The sequence below is a fragment of the Eumetopias jubatus genome, unplaced genomic scaffold, assembly GCF_037043125.1.
Source record: "Eumetopias jubatus isolate StellerSeaLion01/CBP00866 unplaced genomic scaffold, mEumJub1_p1.0 scaffold_11, whole genome shotgun sequence".
Taxonomy (NCBI): Eukaryota; Metazoa; Chordata; class Mammalia; order Carnivora; family Otariidae; genus Eumetopias; species Eumetopias jubatus.
Window position 1 is genome coordinate 63,465,432 of NW_028274817.1, and position 14,690 is coordinate 63,480,121.

Genomic DNA, 14,690 nt, shown 5'->3' on the forward strand with positions numbered 1-14,690 from the left:
GTACATATTATCTCTATTATTAATTCTCTTGATTCTCAAAATAGTGAAATATAGCTGTATCATATACACACAGTATAGCTTAATGAAAAGAGCTTTGGCAACAAATAGAACTGTGTTTGAAATGCAACAAAGACAGTTATACAACTTTGGGCAAGTTGTTCAGTTTTTGGTTTCTTCATCTATAAAATGGGGGCAAAAATAGAGTTACTGTAAAAATGTAAGATATCTTGCCCAGTGCTCAGTACATCCTAAGTGCACAATAAATAAGAACCATTATTTTTTTGATGATAGAGCACCTAAACTCAAAGTTAGAGCCAGTGGTAGATAGGCACCAAAAGCTTATTCTGTATGGCAGACTCTAGGTAGCTGCTCAGATGCTTATTAGCTTTTTCTGAAATCATTACTAGGAAGATAATCATTTTAGAATGGGGTATAAGTTCTTTTGGGAGAAAATCAAACCTTGGAAATAGCGTGGATTTCATGTTGACCCTTACTCCATGGGGGGAAGCACTAAATATACTTTTAAATCCCCAAATCACATTGGAGAACTCTGATTATTTTCCCTTTGCTGTAAAAACCATATTGGCTTCCCAGAGCTGTGAAAATAGACCAAGGCCAAACACTCAGAATTCCCCATGAAGAAAATGAAGTCAGCCTGCTTAGGAACAAAACCGAGGAAATCAAAACCAATTTACATTCCGAAGTGAATTTTTGAAACCTAAAAATAACTTCATACCACAAAAGGGTTATGTAAAATTAAGACTTTCTTTTGAAAACAAATTTTAGATATAAAAAAATCAATTCTGTCTTTTTAATAAATGTGCTGAAAATTTACAAAAAAAAGATAATGAACTGATAACCACTTCTTAGAAGTACTTAATATTTCTTGGCCCAATATGACAAAGGGTTAATGCATGAAAACATTAATTTTAGACTTAAATTTCCTACACAACATGATACAGTCTTTGAAGGGCAGTATATTATGGTGGTTCACCAGCAATTTTAATTGTATATGTATCCAAAATATTTCCAACAAGTTTGCAAATGTGTTGCTAAATGAAAAGTCTGGAGAAAAAAACTGTATATCTACTTAGTGTATTAAAGCATCCCACATATTGAAGATTCCATAGCATAGAATGCCCCTATTCTCCAGATATTGGTTTAGCCTGGATTTTCACTACAGCTATGCTTGGCCCAAGTCCCAGTTAGAGAGTAGCTTATAATCCAGGGTAATAAACCTTAGTATCTCTACCCTACTGAACCATGTCACAGACATTTTCAAATTTATTGATTTCCAGAGGTTACACAGTTTTAAATTGCCTGAGTGATCTTTTTTTCCCCTAGGAAAGTCTCAGTCACAGATGGCATTTATAGATGTGCAATTCTTACAATTTTAACTTAGAACCAAGATGGTTATTAATAAGTAATTCTATGTCAAATATAACCCAGGTCACACTCTGAGAATTCAGAAAAACATCAATGTTCTCCCTGCAGAATGCAAAATATCTTCATAGTGCTTTGCTTAATCAAATTTCATGGTCCAAAATTGAGGGAATCTTACTCTATCCTCCATGACTGAAAGGACTTTTCAGCAAATGGCCAGAACAAAGATGGGTAGCCCAAAATCCAATGGATGATCACCCACTCTGGGTAACTCAGGCCCCAAATCAACTTTCTCTAATTCATCTGGATCAGTTATCTAGACTTGCCACTTCACTCTCTCTCATATTCATACTCTGCCTCAGCAAGGTAAATCATCATTGGATTAGTTCTATTATATCCTTTGGTGTGAAATTAATCAAAAATAATTTTTCTTTTTAGTCCTGATAAGCTTTTGGAGGTGATAGACTTTCAGAGGAAAAGGCATTACTGTACCAGATGGCTTGATGTGGATGTGCCTGCTTTTGAAAACAAAAACAGATATTTCTATTTTCAGTAGTTCTTCCACAGGGACTAATGCTAGGTCAAGTGACCAAACTTTCCTTTATCATATTGAGTTTTATGAAATATTAAAAATCAGTAACACATAAATTTAACCCCAACATTCTTAAAAAAGAGAGAGAAATTTGCTAATACCTTAGAATACAGTGGGAAAAAAAGATTAAACAACAACAGTAATAGTCTTGGCTATTCAAGGTCTTTTGTGTTCCATACAAACTTTAGGATTGTTTGTTCTAGCTCTGTGAAAATTGCTCTTGGTATTTTGATAAGGACTGCATTAAATATATAGATTGCTTTGAGTAATATAGACATTTTAACATTTGTTCTTCCAATCCATAGGCATGGAATATCTTTCCATTTCTTTGTGTCATCTTCAATTTCTTTCATCAGTGTTTTATAGTTTTAAAAGTACAGGTTTTTCACCTCTTTTACCAAAGATTTCTTATAAGTTAATGACATATTTTTATATGATAAAATAATTATTACACTTTATTTTTGGATAACATTAATGATAATGATTTACTGCTTAGAGTACCTAATCATTTTTAGGTGACATAAGGTGACCTGTGAGTTGGTTCTTTAAAACTAAATATTTTGAGCAGCTCCTCTATTTTGAATATGTCAGACCAAATGGTGTGCCAGAAAACAAATGATATGTAAAAAACAAACTGATTTATTATTCATCAGATGTGTTTTTTAAACACCCATTTAATTCTAAAACTGCAGAAGGAAGTGTTTTCTTGACATTTCTGATTGATGTCACATCAATATGTATAAATATAAGCATCCTGATTATGAAGGTGAATAAAGTAAGACAATGACTACAAACTACAGAAACATTTTCTGTTTTAAATTAAGCTTCACAATTCTAGACTTCAAGTTATATTACAAAGCTGTAGTGATCAAAAGAGTATGGTACCAGCACAAAAATAGATACATAGATCAAAAGAACAGAGTAGAAAACCCAGAAATGAACCCACAACTATATGGTCAATTAATTAATCTTCAAGAAGGCAGGAAAGAATACCCAATGGGAAAACGTCCTTTCAACAAATGGTGTTGGAAACCTGGACAGCAACACAAAAAGGAATGAAACTGGACCATTTTCTTACACTGTACACAAAAATAAATTCAGGGGCACCTCGGTGGCTCAGATGGTTAAGCGTCTGCCTTTGGCTCAGGTCATGATCCCAGAGTCCTGGGATTGAGCCCCATGTTGGGCTCCTGGCTCAGCAGGGAGCCTGTTTCTCCCTCTCCCTCTACTGTTTTCCCTGCTTGTGCTCTCTCACTCTCTCTGTCAAATAAATAAACAAAATCTTTAAAAAATCAAAATAAATTCAGAAAGGATTAAAAACCTGAATATGAGTCATGAAATCACAGAAATCCTAAAGAAGGACACAGGCAGTAACCTCTTTGATATTAGTCATAGCATGTTTTTCCTAGACATGTCTCCTGAGGCAAGGGAAACAAAAGCAAAGAATAAACTATTGGGACTCCATCAAAATAAAAAGCTTCTGCACAGAGAAGGATACAATTGTCAAAACTAAAAGACAACCTATAGAATGAAAGAAGATGTTTTAAATAGCATATCTGATAAAGGGTTAATATCCAAAATCTATAAAGAATTTATAAAACTAAACACCCCAAAATTGAATAATCCAATTAAAAATGGGCAGAAAACATGAATAGACATTTTTCCAAAGAAGACATACAGATGGCCAACAGTCACATGAAAACAGATCACTGATTATCAGGGAAATGAAAATCAAAACTACAATGAGATATCACCTCACACGATTCAGAATGGTAAAAACAACACAAGAAACAACAGGTTTTGGGGAGGATGTGGATAAAGCGGAACCCTCTTGGTAGGAATGCAATGTGAGGCCGCCACTGTGGAAAACAGTATGGAGGTTCCTCAAAAAGGTAAAAATAGAACTGCCCTACAATCCAGGAATTGCACTGCTAGGTATTTACCCAAAGGATACAAAAGGATACTGATTTGAAGGATACATGCACCCCAATGTTTATAGTAGCATTATCTACAATAGCAAAATTATGGAAACAGCCCAAGTGTCTGTCTACTGATGAATTGATAAAGATGTGTGTGTGTGTGTATATATATATATGAAATAGGACATGGGGATTAAGGAGTGCACTTGTGATGAGCATGAGGTGTTGTACAGAAGTGTTGAATCACTAAATTGTACACCTGAAACTAATATACTATATGTTAACTAACTGGAATTTAAATAAAAAACTTAAAAAATATATCTGGTAATATGTTGTTAGCTTTATAGAAATACCTGAATGTGACCTGCCAAGTAAAGCTGAACATAATTTTAGCGAAGTATTTATAATTATAACAAAATTAAATGCTTTCTTCTGTTGTTGAGAATGTGGAGGAAACCTTGCCTTTCCCTTCCATAAATACTGTGACATTGAGCAAAAGTTGTTGGAAGAAACAAATGTATTGTCAAGAAGTAAGAAAGAAATTGAAGGGCTTTTTGAGTTAATGGCTAACATTTGCATATATTTTAGGGGCCTAATGAGATAGTAATCATGCTGTCCAAGATACAGTTGAGCCTGAATGGGCAGGCTAGTCTCATGCTCTGAGTGGAGCCATTCTTTTCGTGATTTACCAAATGATCATGGCCAACGGTTTAAACCTTTGTTTCCTCACTAGCTAATTAGATTTAGTGAATTTCTTGGCCCATATCCATCCCAGAACCTATACAGACTTGGTTTTGGTTAAAAACCTGTACTTCTGAGTATTTCTCAGGAACTTTGTATCTTGATTCATAGCTTATGCTAATGTAGTCATTGCTGCAAGTAAAAGTTATCCCTCTGAAGCACACTCTCCTCTCTGGATTATCTTTCAATGACTATACCCACTTTAATTTTCCAAAACCCATATATCATGTTGTTGTATGATAAGCAGTAATAGTCGAGCCACTGATGACTGCATCCTCTTCTGGATTCACATACCACAAATTATTATATTAACTTCTTCACACTTTATTCTAAGTCTGTTTTGCCTTTATGCTTACCCTGTAATCTTGACTCTACTCAAACGTGGTATCTCCTAGACCTCAGAACTTCCTGAGTACTTTCTCTTGTCTTATAGCTTGGCCAAAATATTGCCCTGGCACATGATATAACACATAAGCATCCAGTACATGGCCAGGTCTGTGTTAATGTTGTATTATAGCACATTGTGCCTATTCATTTTCATTTTATTTCTGTGGGCATAGTAGAATAATTATCTCCTACTATTGCAAGGAAGCAGTGGTAAAGCCCAGAAAAGCAAATTTTGCTACATTATAGGGTCCTTGGGAAAGCCTGAAGGGTACCCCTTCATTCTTGAGTGATTTCAAAATGACATCTTTTAACATTTCCCAATGAATAATACATGCATCTCTTAATCCTCGAGCCTTGTTAAACAGTAAGAAAAAGTGAAATGGCACTGGATGAGGTGTCAGAGATGTAGGTTGTAGCTTTTCTCTGTCATAGACTCATAGAGGTACTTGGTACAGTCATTTCAATTCTCTGAGCCTGTTTTTCCAATTGTAAAATGCAAAACTGTCAATGTATGCCATTTTTTCAAAGCATAAAAGAGTCTTAGATGTTTTCCATCGTTCCCATCAGTGACAGGATTTGAATCTGTTTCTGACAATTTTCTTTGACTCAGGGTCTACAGACGGATTCTCTAGACCTATGGCACAAGAAAATGGCTTTTGGGAGGTTACTTTAATGGGCAAGGGAAACAGCACTATCTGTGGTCCCTTCTTTCAGGATTAGGTAGGGTTCAGAAGAAAGAGTTAAATTCCCTGACTCTGAGTATCTGATTAATGCCAAAAGTGTCTATGAGAAGAATTCAGAAAGCATGCTTCTTTCTCCTATTCCTTTCAGTTACCCAGTGCAAAGGTGGAAAATTGAGTTCATTCATTCCTAAGGGTCTCTAGGTGAAAATTCACTGAATTTTTTGGAGGAGTCAATGTCCCACTTTGTATTTATTCACTTTTACAATATTCAGTACTATATTGTACCAGCCCAAACAGAATAGATACATTAGATGATTCCTGTCTCACAGAAATATTGCTGAAAACATAGCAAGGTAGAGAAGTACATGTGTTTAGAAATGCAAATAATATTTTCTATAATAAAAAAATACCCTCCTCAGACACAAACTTCTTGAAGGATGGTTTTTACATGATCCAGATATTTGCTAGTGTGGCTGGTGGAATCTTTCCTCCAGCTGAAAAGCTTGAATTCCATCTATAAGATTAATGCATTTGCCACAATACCTGATATTTACAGCAACTGAAGGAAAGTAATAGTCCTTGCTGAATGATTCAAAACTCTCTAACAAATGTAGATCTAGCTGAATAAAATTATACCTCTTTTCTTCCCTGAAAAGATTAGAGCAGTATAAAATGAAGTCCATGAAAAAAATTAATAAAAAAAATAAAATGAAGTCCATGCACACTATAGTTGACAGCAGAGAAAGGAGCAGGAAAGTCATTTGAGATTTCATCCTGGGTCATGTTGGAAATCCATCCTTCCTTTTTTATAATCTCTGAATGCAGTTCTTAACAGTTACATGCTACTGATAACCCATCATTTGGTTTAAAGTTAGGAGGCACCTTCCTAAATATTTTTACTTGAGCACGAAAGAGAAACAACACACAAACCAGGAAACAATTTTACTTGCATTTTGTCAAAATAAGTTGATTATGAGTATATAAAAATGTAAAATTAATCTAAAATCAATCAGCCCATTGTTTTTTTAATGTACTGATTATTCTGATAGATACAGCCTATCTGTGAAAAAGAGAGCAACTATATATCTTGTCTTCTTATCTCTTTTCTCTCATTATAAATGTGTTTTGTTGTCATTGTTGTTCTGGAGTGCTCTCTTTGAAAACAGAATCTCTACACCTAACATTAATTACAGTTCACATTTGCAGTAAAAGTATGTAACTTATACAAGCTGATAAGAACATGCATTCATATTAGTAAAGGTCCTGAGACATTATGGTTCTTATTTTTTAATCATAGCTCATTTTGAAAATAACAAAAATCTAACCATTTGAATCATTTAACAGATAAAAATATCACCTCCAAAGAATTACAACAAAGAGTAGATAAACAACATCCTGCGCACTTTGCGAGTAACTATACTTAATACAGAGTTGGTTAAATTACAAATGTTCATGGGGCTATTTTATTCAGTAACAACTGAGTGAAACATTAGGAAAAATCTCTCCATGTCAAACGTACATTTCTCCCTCTCTAACTTACCTGCTCCTCCCACATCAAGCAGCCAACTGTATAATTATTTTTATTTGTGCAAATACTAAGGAAATGACATACAAGGATGGTCCAGGTTCATGATACCCATACCACCCTTAGATCTAACAGGTTACCCAGAACCTGATGTGAAGACACAAATTCTAGATATTAATAGTAAAAGGCCCAGATAAAATCTAATAATTCATTTAAAAAAGGAGCCTACCATTTCAGTTTCTTTCTGTCTTCTCCAGAGATCTCCAAAGAATTCAAGCGATAGCCACTCCAACAAGGATACTACTGATATATGCATCAATTCCAGCTCCCTGTTCTGAGAAAAACCAATCCAATCCTTTCTCACTATCAAAAGATAAAAGGAAATAAAGAAAAAAAGAAAGAAGAGAAAGAAAGAAAGAGAAAGAGAAGAAAGAAAAGAAAAGAAAGGAAGAGGGGAGGGAGGTACAGAGGGAGGGGGGGAAGAATAATAAGAAACCAAATTTTTAAAAAAGCCAAAGGAAAAATGAAGATAGCAAAAGGAAAAAAAAAAAGAAAATTCTCAGCATTACCTAACCACTACCAAATTGGAAAACATGGTAGTGAGATGTCAGAGTTAAATATGCAAGCCTCTGTGCACACTGAACATTTCCGTTTTCCAGCTGGTAGCTTGAGCTAACAAGCTTACTGGTGCTCAATCTCTCTCTCTCTCTCTCTCTCTCTCTCTCTCTCTCTTTCTCTCTGATTAATGATGCAGAACTATGCTATGGGCTATACATAAAGCCTGCTAAGCTTCACACTTAGCAAAAAAAAAAAACCCTCTTGTTTCTATTTATAGGGCCACTGTGCTTTGTCTTCCAATCTTGTGGTTGCACTAAGCTTTGAGTTTGTGACAATACATGGCCTATTTGTTTATGGAGCCTTCTGCAGAAGTTATGTGCCCTCTGGCCCCTTTCATAGATAGTGGACCACTTCAATATTCACTGTGATCCTTTCCCTCAGGCCCTCAGTTGTAGCGTTCAGGTATAAAAGTAGACACTCCTTACCTAGAGTTGCCCTTAGGTAGCTCCCAACAGGAGAGTTCAAAGTGGGAATGACCTCTGCCTAAGGTATTCTTAGATGTGCAAACCTTTAAACCCCTGAGATTAAAATAAATATTCTACTCTTTAAGAAAAACTTTAAGATATCTAACTCACCTCCCACTTCCTGTTCACCCACTCCCCATTCCCCCCAGAGTCCTCAGCCAGGAAGTGCAAGTAAACCCCCATTTCCTCTCAGTGGTTAGGGATAATTGGGTGAAAAGAGCCTGATTTCCTGTAGCCCAGATCCTTAGCCACAGCCTGTTGAAGATGGTGTTCCAAGGAGCCTAAGAGCTCCAGACCCCAGCACCACACTGTATGGGACACCTAATATACCACCAACGGCAGCAGCACCCCTGAGAGGTGAACAACGGGTGACTGAAAGCAATCTCCAAGATATAAGCAGTATTTTAGATCAGAGCAAGGGAACTTTTCACATAGACCGTGTGAGAAAGGAGTATATTAGTGTAGATCCAGCCTCATGCCAGGACATACCTTCACAGTATATTATAGGAAGCATCTGTAGGACTCTTTACCTCAAATACTTTCTTCACTAATGCCTGAAACACAAGTCCTTTGGAGGCAAGCATTCCCTTCTTCCTGAGTCTTGATTTTCAAATCCTGACACTCTTAGAAATATACTTAGTTGAAAACTTTGTTGTGAATGAATTTATTAGAATTGGAAAGATGAGAGTAGATGATAGCAGCAGGATATAAAAGAAAAATGAAAAGATTCCAGGACACAAAAACTGAATTACAAAAGCAATCATTAATGATTTTGCACTAAGCTAGCTATGGTGAGAGAAGTTCTGAGCAAGTGTAGAAAATATAAGGGAAAGGGGTAAATTAATCTAAGTTTGTATTAGGTCAGATATATTGACAACAGATCACAATTCATTTCCCTGGTGTATCTTTTTATTCTGTACTTCACAATCTGGCAGAATATGGCATTAATGTTTTGTTTATTTAAAGAAAATTTTCCTACTTGCTTTTTGCTGTGTTTAGAGTTTATTGTGCTGCTCTCTCTCTTCACTCAGACTTAGCTCCATTCATCAAACACCAACTGAATAACTGCCAAATGCAGACCAGTAGGTCAAATATAGAGAGAATGAAGGAAAAAGAGTAAGAGAGAGATGGTGGTAAACCAAAGGATACCACCTCCCAGAAACTTTTTAGAACATAGTTAAGCAGATAAGACATTGTGTTGTTGCCTCAAATATAAGGCAACATACATGTCATAAGGGCCTAAAAATGCCATATCTGCTGCTGTAAGATTTTACAGAAGTCAGGGATCCCAGGGGCCTGGGATAAGGAATGGAATTTCAGGATGTGAGTCAGGAAAGTCTTCCAGGAGAATGAGAGTTTGGGCTGAGCCTATTAAGAATGGCAGGACTTCAATAAATACAGAACAGAAAGATATTTTTCAGATTTCTAAAAACCCATCAATTGTACTGCTTTGTATAGGCTCACCTTCTATTACCCTCATGTTCTTCCTACCTGCTTCCACCAAGTAAGATTTGGGCATGGACATATCAGTCTTGAGGTTTCAACTGGCTGTCCAAAATAGAACTCGTAGGAGCCAATCTTCATGTATTTTGACATAAAATACCTGGTAGTAAAATTTCCTGACCTAGTCTGTATTCATCTTTTTTATTTAGATCAAGAAACTTTAGCCCAATCAGAATTAAAGTAATTCCCCTATAGGAACATTGTTAAATTCCACTCCAAATGGATCAAATAAGAATACTACATCAAAGCTGAATGGAATATAAGTGATGGTTTAGTCTAAACTCTAATTTTAAAGGTGAAGAAGGTAAGAGAGAAGGAGCTATTCATGTCTCATGGTGAATTAAGCCTGGACTTAAACCAAGGATTCAAGAAATTTTTAAGACAATGTCCTCACCAAAGTCATTTCCATCTTGCTAGTGTCTCATGGCATTAATGATATGGATAATTTGTTCACAATTATATCACCTGTGGCAAGGTTTTGTCTTAGTTACATAGGAAAGGTCAAATATCAAATAAACGCAAAAGCTGAATTCTATGCCTCTGCCTTTATACATAAAAGGGGTGGATATTTTGAATCACTTAGATCTACTTTAAAAAGAAAAAAGTTTAAGCCCCCTCAAATTAGAGATACAAGTCAAGACAATTTATATATCTTTTCCCTATAGTGTAATTTTGAAATATAAAATATATTAAAGTAAAAAAAAAGGGAAGATGGTGGCAGAGTAGGAGGACCCTAGGCTCACCTCCTCCCACAAGTACAACAAGATAAGGATCAAATCATCCTAAATGCCTCAGAAATTGACCTGAAAATTGCCAGAACAAATTCCACAACTAAAGGTAGAAAAGAGGCCACATCGAAGAAGGTAGGAAGTGCAGAGATGTGGTTTGGTAGAGAAATGGATTGTAGTCCCTGCAGTGGGGATGGAGCCATGGTGGTGGAGAAGGATGAGAGACAGACTAACCCAAGGGGGAGTGCATGGGGAAAAGGAATCCCCATAGTAATTGGCTTGGAAAGGAAGAGGGGATGAATTTTGTGACTTCTGACAACCACCTGGGCTTAAAGCCTGGAGTTTTAAAGGTCAGTGGGCTTGGCTCCAAGACAACATAGAGAACACTGGGGCTGCTCTTGGAGAAAAAGCAGGGCAAAGAGGCTGTGAACATACAGCATGAAAACAGCAATCTGGAGAGCACCTGGGGCACAGAGTGGGGAGGTTATTTGCTCATTTCAGTGCATGTACCTAAGAGGCAGTATTCACAGAGAGACCCCTCCAGTAGCAAAGAGACTGGGAGGCATCATTCCTCTCCCATCCCTTCAGCATAAGCTCACTATTTAACTTGCTTACACCAAGACCTGAACCCCTTCACTCCAGTGGAACAACACTTCCCTTCCCTGTCATGCTTATGTCAGTAGAGGGCGGTGGAAACCCTCCTTCAGAAGTCTTGGGAATTTTGCAGGGACATGATTCTGGAGGTGGTGGCAACAGGTACAGTTTTACAAGCAGACTAGAGCACAACTTCTTAAAACTTGCCACATTCAGGTCAGGGACCAAACAGTGTACACAACAGGCAAAGAAAGCTTCTGCAGACTACTGGCCTAAAAGATAAAGCAACCAGGATAAACCAGCAGAGTTCACACTCCGAAACACCAGGCCCTAGAGAATGAAGGACACTACACTGAAGGGCAATTCAGGACCTCTTCTATATAAATTCATTGCCTCAAGAACAGATGTAGCTGATTTTCCTAGCACAGAGAAACAGGCACTGAGACTTAGGCAAAATGAGAAAACAGAGGAATTTATCCCAAGTGAAATAAAAGGACAAGGCCACAGTCAGAGATCTACCAAAACAGATATAAGTACATGCCTGATAGAGAATTGAAAGCAATGATTGTAAAGGTACTCACTGGACTACAGAAAAGAGTGGAAGGCCTCAGTGAAATCCTTACCACAACGATAAAGAATAATATAGCAGAGATAAAGTGTTCAATAAACAAAATGAGAAACACACTAGATAGTATGGACAGCAGGCTGAAAGAAAAAGAGGAATGAATTAAGGACCAAGAAGACAGTAATGGGGGGCACCTGGGTGGTTCAGCCATTAAGTATCTGCCTTCAGCTCAGGTCATGATCCTAGGGTCCTGGGATCAAGCCCCACATCGGGCTCCCTGCTCCGTGGGAAGCTTGCTTCCCCTTCTCCCACTCCCACTGCTTGTGTTCCTGCTCTCACTATCTCTCTCACCATCAAATAAATAAATAAATAAAATATTGAAAAAAAAAGAAGACAGTAATGGAAAGTAATCAAGCCAAACAAAAGAGAGAAAAAAGAATTATGCAAAATGATATCAAACATAATAACATTCATATTATAGGAATCCAAGAAGAAGATAGAGAAAAGGGGGCAGAAAATATATTTGAAGAAATAATAGCTGAAAACACTCCTAAACTGGGGACAAAACAGATATCCAGACCCATGAGGCAAAGAGAACCCCCAACAAAGTCAACAAAAGCAAATCCACACCGAGACATATTGTAACTAAATAGGGAAAATGTAGTGATAAAGAAAATATTTTAAAAGAAGCAAGACCAAAAAAAAAAAAAACAAAAAAGACAGTTACATACAAAGGAGAACCCATAAGGCCATCAGCAGATTTTTCAGCAGAAACTTTGCAAGCAAGAAAAAAGTGGCATGATATATTCAAAGTGCTGGATGGGAAAAATCTGCAGCCAAGAATATTCTATCCATAAAGGCTATCATTTGGAATAGAAGGAGAAATTAAAAGTTGCCCAGACAAACAAAAACTAAAGGAGTTTGTGACCACTAAATCAGCCCTGCAAGAAATATTAAAGGAGACTGAGTGGAAAGGAGAGACCAAAAGTGATAGTAAGAAGGTAGGAAATACAAAAGCAGTGAAATAAATATTCTGTAAAAAAAAATAACTCAATAAGTCACAAAATAAAAGATGTAAAATATGATACTGTATACCTAACACTTGAGGAGGAAAGGAGAAAAGAATGGATTCAAACTTAAATGACCATTAACTTAATAAAAAATGCTATATACAGAAGAGGTTATATAAAAGCCTAATGGTAATCATATATCAAAAGCCAGTAATACATATGCAAAGAAAAATACAGAAAGAAATCCAAATATATCACTAAAGAACCCCCCCCCAAAAAAAAACACATGAAAGACAAGAAAGGATGAGAAAAAAATCTTTGGAAACAACCACAAAGCAAATAATAAAATGGCAATTAATGCATATCTATCAATAACTACTTTGAATTTAAATGGACTAAATGCTTCAATCAAAAGACATAAGGTGACAGAATGGATAAAGAAAACAATCAACCTAAATGCTGCCCAGGAGACTCATTTTAGACCTAAAGAAACCTACAGATTGAAACTGATGAGATGGAGAAAAACTATTCTGGAGAATGTTCCAAGTGTCAATAATAGGGGACTTTAATGCCACACTTATATCAATGGACAGATTATCCAATCAGAAATCAACAAGGAAACAATGGCTTTGAATGACATATAGGACCAGGTGGATTTAACAGGCATATTTAGAATATGTCTTCCTAAAATAGAATACACATTCTTTTCAGGTGCACACAGAGGATTCACCAGAATAGATCACATATTAGGTCACAAAATAGGTCTCAACAAATTCAAAATGATTGTATTCATACCATGCATCTTTTCTGACCACAGCACTATGAAACTGGAATTCAAATACAAGAAAAAAATCTGGGAAGACCAAAAAAAAAAAAAAAATGAGGTTAAATAAATAACATGCCATTAAACAATGAATGTGTTAACCAAGAAATCAAAGAAAAAATCAAAAATTACATGGAAACAAATGAAAATGAAAACACAATGGTCCAAAACCTTTGGTATACTGTGAAAGAGATCTAAGAGGGAAATTTAGAGCAATAGAGGCCTACCTCAAAGAGCAAGAAAAATCTCAAATAAACAACCTAACCTAGGAATAAACCTAACCAAAGAATTGAAAGGTCTGCACTCTGAACAGTATAAAACACTGATGAAAGAAATTCAGGATGACACAAAGAAATGGAAATATATTCCATGAACATGGATTGGAAGAACAAATATTGTTAAAATGTCTTTACTTGGGACGCCTGGGTGGCTCAGTCATTAAGCATCTGCCTTCAGCTCAGGTCATGATCCCAGAGTCCTCGGATGGAGCCCTGCATTGGGCTCCCTGCCGAGCAGGGAGCCTGCTTCCCCCTCTCCCACTCCCCCTGCTTATGTTCCCTCTCTTGCTGTGTCTCTCTCTGTCAAATAAATAAATAAAATCTTTTAAAAAATAAAATAAAATGTCTTTACTACCCAAAGCAATCTACAAATCTAATTCAATCCCTATCAAATGCCAATGGCATTTTTCACAGAAGTAGAACAAAAATCCTACAATTTATATGGAACCACAAAAGGCCGTGAATTGACAGAACAATTCTGAGAAAGAAAAGCAAAGCTGGAGGTATCACAATTTCAGACTTCAAGTTACATTACACAGCTGTAGTAATGAAAACAGTATCATACTGGCACAAAACATAGACACATAGATCAATGGAACAGAATAGAATACTCAGACAGAAACTCACAACTATATGGTCAGTTAATCTCAAACAAAGCAGTAAAAAATATCCAATTGGAAAATGAGAGTCCCTTCAGTAAATGGTGTTGGGAAAACTGTTAACCTGCATGAAAAAGAATGAAACTGGACCACCTTCTTACATCATACACAAAAATAAAAACTTAATGTGAGACATAACACCATAAAAATCCTAGAAGTTAGCCCTGGCAGTAATCTCTCTGGTATCAGTGAAGGAACATTTTTTCTAGATATGTCTC

General features: G+C 36.4%; 1 protein-coding gene across 11 annotated transcripts in view; it reads right to left on the reverse strand.

The window, feature by feature from the left end:
- Positions 1-7,959, reverse strand: part of GPR174 (G protein-coupled receptor 174) — a 76,763-nt gene extending 68,804 nt beyond the window's left edge. For 9 of the 11 annotated variants that reach the window (XM_028101470.2, XM_088028717.1, XM_028101473.2 and 6 more), the window contains exon 1: positions 7,460-7,694. The gene's annotated coding sequence lies outside the window, so the exon portion shown is untranslated. Of the gene's footprint in view, positions 1-7,459; positions 7,695-7,799 lie in introns of those variants that run through there. The other 2 variants (XM_088028711.1, XM_088028712.1) reach the window with 2 other exon arrangements.
- Positions 7,960-14,690: the final 6,731 nt, after the last annotated feature.